Source organism: Rhagoletis zephyria, unplaced genomic scaffold (genome assembly GCF_001687245.7).
Source record: "Rhagoletis zephyria isolate East Lansing unplaced genomic scaffold, Rhagoletis_zephyria_1.1 Rzeph_scaffold_01157, whole genome shotgun sequence".
NCBI lineage: Eukaryota > Metazoa > Arthropoda > Insecta > Diptera > Tephritidae > Rhagoletis > Rhagoletis zephyria.
Window position 1 is genome coordinate 34,651 of NW_016158241.1, and position 6,930 is coordinate 41,580.

Here is a 6,930-nt window from a genome sequence, read left to right on the forward strand (position 1 = left end):
ACAAGGGACTAATTTTTCGTTGGTTTATTTATTTTATCGCTTTATATTGAAAATACATTGGTGCAACATACTAAGCTTTCGAGTTAAAATTTTCAAAAAGGTGGCAACTCTCCTCAAAAATATTTCCAACAGTCATCTATCTTAAACTTCCTTAATTTAATACCTATATTTTAATAAGTCATTTATTTTATCAATTATGTAAATTTAGTTAAATTTTCAAACAGGTGGCAACCCTCCTCAAATATATTTTCGGCCGTAAACGTTAATATTGAAATACTTCATTTATTTATTTTTGTAATATAAATGATCCTGCTATGATACCGAACAATACAAAAAAAAAATTATTCAAATCAGTTCAGCGGTTCTCGAGTTTCGATGACCGTGACAAAGGAACACAACATTTTTATATATACAAATAAAGATTTCTAAATCAAGATTTTTAAATGCCTTTAGTTTGGTACCGATATTGTAACATTTCATTTATTTTACCAATTTAATTGAGATAAATTTTCAAACAGGTGGCAACCCTCTTCAAAGAAACTTTCTACTGTAGGACTTTTAAAAACTCTTTAGTTCGCTACCCACATTGCAATATTTCATTTGTTTAATCAATATAACTGAGTTAAAATTTTCAAATAGGTGGCAATCCTGCACAAAAGTATTTCCTAAAGTTTTCTTTCCTCAACCTCTTTAATTTGATACCTATTTCAATTATATTGAGTTAAATTTTCAAACAGGTGGCAACCCTCCTCAGGCATATTTTCGGCTATAAGCCTTCTTAAAAATCTAAAGTTTGATACCCAAATTACCGTATTTCATTTATTTTATCAAAATAACTGAGTTTAAATTTTCAAAGATGTGGCAACTTTACTCAAAAATATTTCCAGCAGCTATCTTTCTTAAACCTCTTGAATTTAATATCTATATTGTAATATATCATTTAGTTTATCAATAAAATTGCGCTTAATTTTTTAACAGGTGGCAACCCTCCTTTAAAATATTTTCGACTGTAAGCCTTCTTAAAATTCTTTAGTTTGATATCCACATAGCAATATTTAATTTACTTTATCAATTTAACTGAGTTAAAATTTAAAAATTGGTGGCAACCCTTCTCCAAAATATTTCCAACAGATATCTTTCTTAAACCTCTTTAATTTGATACCCATAATGTAATATTTCATTTATTTTATCGATGTACTTTAGTTAAATTTTCAAACAGGTGGCAACACTCCTCAAACATATTTTCGGCTGTACGCCTTCTTAAAACTCTATAGTTTTACACCCACATGGTAATAATTCACTTATTTTATCAATTTGTCTGAGTTAAAATTTTCAAATAGGTGGCAACCCTCGTCAAAAATATTTCCAGCAGTTATCTTTCTAAAAACTCTTTAATTTGATACCCATATTGTAACAATTTATTTATTTTATCAATATAATTGGGTTTAAAAATTTTCAAATAGGTGGCAACCCTCCAATTTTTTGCGATATCATTGGTTCTGGTATTATACCGAACAATACAAAAAAAAATTATTCAAATCGGTTCAGCCGTTCTCGAGTTTTGACGACCGTGACATACGAACACAACATTTTTATTAATATAGATTGTTTTATTTTAAAAAAGGGTATTTTAATCGAAATTGTAATTTTCCAATTTTTATTTAAAATAACACTAGCATATGTGTAAGCGCCAATCTATTATTATTATTTTTTACTTCGAAAACACATTTCGCGTTTTCGAAAAATCGTTTAACTCAAAATCTTTAAGGTTTTTTGTTAAAAGATATCGGTTTAATTTACTACTGGGTGCGGCCACATTGGAGTGTACCGTATAAAATTTCATCAAGTCACGGATTTTTGAAAAACGTATATCGTTGTAAATTACTTACAGTGACTCATACAAGTCACGTGTTGATTTTTTTATCTACACAACGGTTTTCAAGCAATTTTTTTTTTTTTACTAAAATTGTATGGGCTATAAAACTTCGTACACAAAAATGTTGTTAAGATTCAGATTAAAAAGATCGAAATTTTGATGAAAATTTGAGAATATTTTTATAGAAAAATTTAGCTTGAAAAACTTTGTAAATATAAAAAAGCACACGTGAACACTTGTATGTTGGAACACAAGCATTTAGAGAAATTTCTTATATTTGTCTAAGTTTTAACAGTTATATTTTAAAGTATGTATGACACATTTGAAAAACGAATTTCTTCTTAATTACAATAGATAGCGGTATGAAATTTGGCAACCTTTGTATATAAATATTAAAACTTCATCATAAAAAAGGGAGCGTCTCATTACGCTGCATTACAAAATTCTACATCGCAAAATTCTGCAAAATGTTAAAAAATTCTGCTCGATCAAAATTCTGTATATTTTTAATTCTGCTTATTCTAATTCTTCTTTTTCAAAATTCTGCTTATGAAAGATCCGCATTTTGAAATTCTGTCTCACAAAATTCTGCTTTTCGCACTTTCGTCTTTCAAAATTCTGCTTTTGTGGTAGATAAAATCTGACAAAATTTACCATATTCGCATCTTTGGCTGTGTGCCAATCGGTAACTTTTTCTCCGTGGTGAGACGGGTTGGAAAAATTTACTATGGTGTTCGAATAAATTGAATTTTGCTGTGCCAAATGCAAAGTAAAATTTTGACAATTGAAAAACCAAACAAACGCTCGTGCGAATGCTTTCCCTGCAGAAAAAAAGTATCAATTGATAAAAAATAACCCACTTGTAGTTAGCTTTTTGCGGGATTTCTATAAAATATATAACTTGTGGTTAGCTACAAAAAGCTAACTTAGAACTAGTTGACAAGTAATGCAGGAGTAATGACGGAGATTGTTTTCTATAAACGCGTTTCTATTTAAATATCCCGCACTTCGCAAATACTTTTTCGAATTGAGGACAAATAAAAGGAAGATCGAAATTTCATATTATCATTTTGAAGTTATGTCTGACGGAGTTTGAATATGGGACCTACAGCAGNACGAATTTCTTCTTAATTACAATAGATAGCGGTATGAAATTTGGCAACCTTTGTATATAAATATTAAAACTTCATCATAAAAAAGGGAGCGTCTCATTACGCTGCATTACAAAATTCTACATCGCAAAATTCTGCAAAATGTTAAAAAATTCTGCTCGATCAAAATTCTGTATATTTTTAATTCTGCTTATTCTAATTCTTCTTTTTCAAAATTCTGCTTATGAAAGATCCGCATTTTGAAATTCTGTCTCACAAAATTCTGCTTTTCGCACTTTCGTCTTTCAAAATTCTGCTTTTGTGGTAGATAAAATCTGACAAAATTTACCATATTCGCATCTTTGGCTGTGTGCCAATCGGTAACTTTTTCTCCGTGGTGAGACGGGTTGGAAAAATTTACTATGGTGTTCGAATAAATTGAATTTTGCTGTGCCAAATGCAAAGTAAAATTTTGACAATTGAAAAACCAAACAAACGCTCGTGCGAATGCTTTCCCTGCAGAAAAAAAGTATCAATTGATAAAAAATAACCCACTTGTAGTTAGCTTTTTGCGGGATTTCTATAAAATATATAACTTGTGGTTAGCTACAAAAAGCTAACTTAGAACTAGTTGACAAGTAATGCAGGAGTAATGACGGAGATTGTTTTCTATAAACGCGTTTCTATTTAAATATCCCGCACTTCGCAAATACTTTTTCGAATTGAGGACAAATAAAAGGAAGATCGAAATTTCATATTATCATTTTGAAGTTATGTCTGACGGAGTTTGAATATGGGACCTACAGCAGAATATGAAATGTAATAAAATAAATAAAGTAAATAAAAATAAAAAAATTAAAAAAAAATATTTTGTTTTTCCTATTGATATTTTATGTCCAAAAGTAGTTACTTACAAGTTAGTTACATCAAATGCAGAGCTAACCACCCTTGACTATTTCGCGGCCATCGAGTTTTTCTACAAGTAGAGAGTGGAACAAACCTATTATGTATATATATATATTTAGAAGCTTTCAAAATTTAACCAGCCCCAGAGTTAGGTAAAATTCTGATGTTTGTATTCGCCACGAGAAATATTAAATTTTTGGTTTGATCCGTCAAAATTCCATCTTCCGACTTACATAAGTAATTTCGTTTTAATAGTTTTTATAAGCTGCTTCTTTTTAATTTCTTGTTATCCTTTCTGGAAATTTGAGATTTTGCAAAAATGAGTTCTTGTAAATTCAATACAAGATTATAGAAACTGGGAATTGCTTCCTACAACGACTACTTTTTGCGGCGATGCCACCCTTCGCCACGGTTTCTGTTTCCGATGCATGCTGTCATGCACTGCCCAAAACTCAGGAGAATATTTCGCGTTATGATTATTTCCAGTAATAAAAGATTTTTCAAACTAATTAAAATTCAGTATTTTGAAAAGCAGAATTGTCAAAAGCAGAATTTTCAAAAATCAGAATTTTGAGAAGCAGAATTTTGTTAAGCGGAATTTTGTGTTTTGAATTTTGTAGTACCAGCATTTCGATACCAACCCCATACAAAAGCTACAACGTCTTATTATATTTTTACAGATTTTTTTCAGAATTTGTAAAGAAGTTGTTTTTCCTATCTGCTCTAAACTTATTTTTGATAGAAAGTATGTATATATTTATAAAAATATCTGATTTCAGGTTCAATGGTGTGCGATTTCTTTGCAGCTGATTCTAGAATTTCAATTGACAATATTCAACGAGTAACAAATTCTGAAAACGTTGCGAGCTTTACAGACAATCTTTGGTTCGAATTTGACCAATCCGTAAGGGACAAAATTTTAAACATCGATTAAGATGTAGCTGGTGGAATTCCAATTGAGATGCGGCAATATTTAAATAGGCCGATTATTAGTCGTGTGGATAATCCTAATCCACTAGCAGCCTGGGCTACTTTAAAGGGAGTATATCCCCATGTTTATAAAGTGGCACTTAAATTTCTGCCAATACTCGCCACCTCTGTTCGATCGGAGAGGCTTTTCTACCATACAGGGCTTATAGCAACGAAGCTAAGAAATCGGATTTCCGGAGAGCACTTAGACCAACTCGTGTTTATGCGTACTTTGGATGCAAAATGGTTCAATTAGTTTCACTTTAAAATTTTAAATTTATATTTTAAAGTGTATATTTGAATAAAAGCATTTTCACACTATCGTAATTTACGGCTGATTATTAGTTGTCTCCATAAGTTTTGTATTTTAAATTACAGGTAAAATAACAAGGATTTTTTTTAATTTTGGTGAAAACTAAACTATTTTTATTTATTGCCCACCTATCTTAAATTTTTATATAACATATTTAAACTTCATTACAAACGCACACTGTTTAAAAATATCAAATTTTAAAATACTCCTAGCCAACATTTTTCTTGCTGTGTAACACGCACAGTTTCAAAAAGCCTTTTGGTGTTTGGTTGTCGTTTACCCAGCATTGAATTTCACTATATTATAGATTATTTCAAATACCACTTGTAAATCATGATACTTTTGGCTTATTTTGACCCTTATATTAATAACAAATATATGAATTAAATGCAGTGTATAATACGTTTTTTTTTTTATTAGCAAGTCGAAAAAACGAGTTTTTGCGGTCGATCAGTCGACTTTTAAAGTCGACTCAACAGAGTCGATCGAAAAGTCGAAAGTCGACTTTCTAGTAAAGTCGAACAACCCTAGTAGTGACAGAACGGTGAGTCTACCCTGCCCATTCAATGAAGATATTCTCAGAAGTAAGCATGACCGGTGAGAAATTGCGTCAGGTAGAAATCGACTTCCCCGTGCGGTCTCTTCAACCATGTCTAAAGGTCGGCTTTCAGGGTGTGCTTCCATCGACCTTTTGTGCTCACATTTCAGTTTTGTTGCCACTGCTGGATTAGTTTCTCGCGTGCCCTTGCCGCGGCAGCTGCTCAGCCTATCTCGGCACTGAGATTGAAAAATCTCTTTTCGCTCATAACAAAGTAGCTCATTTGGAATGACGCCAGAAATAACAAGAACCGCGTCCGCGGACACTGTACGGTATGCAGAAGCAATGCATAGTATGGCTTAGAATGTGAGTTTATTGTCAAGTTAGGTTGTTCTAGGTATTTTTTAGAGTTGTCATGGCCTGAGGTCCCAACGTCGTGTTTGTAATTGTTGGGATCCGTTTCTTGGTGAGGAGCACGATCTCTGTTTTGGCTGTAGCCAATTGCAGACCGTGATCGCTCCATCCACTGACGCTACGTATTACCTGGTTCAGCTTGAGCTGCGCTAGCTGGATGTTTCTTGCTGTTATGACTGTGGCCATGTCGTCAACGAAAGCGACAAATAAGGCGCTCTAGTATGTTGGAACTTTAAATGACCGTTCCAAGGCCTCCAGCATGTCCAGTGTGACTAGCAGCACTATTGGCGCTTGGTGGCAGGCTTCTTCGGCTTTATGTACCGCCTCCACTACTTCTCTAGTTGTCCCTATAGTTGAGTGTCACTTCCTGAAGCCATGTTGTCGGGGTGAAGGGCCTAACTGGTTTTCTTTGGCTGGCGTCAAGCGTATTTTGAGCACACTCTCCATCATCTTGCCTGATGTGTCTAGCATGCAGAGTGGTCGGAACGATGAAGGAGAGTTTGAGTCCCCTTTGCCCTTGGGAATAAGCACCAGGCTCGGTGCTAGCCTTATTGCCTCCGCTGGTATGCCATCGGGGTTAGGAGCCTTGCCGGCTTTCATGCTTCGCAGGGCTAACTTCAGCTCGTCTGCCGAAAACAGTGATGCCTCGTCTTGCTACTCAACGAACATCGTATCGGCTCTTAGTGGGTGTTGGGAAATAGTGAATCCACTATGTTCTTAACTCGGACCTCATCCATCGCTTAAACTTTTTCATGACTATTTGGTATCCCATGCCCCAGGGATCACAATCCACTTCGTCACATAATGCTTTCCAGCATTCCAT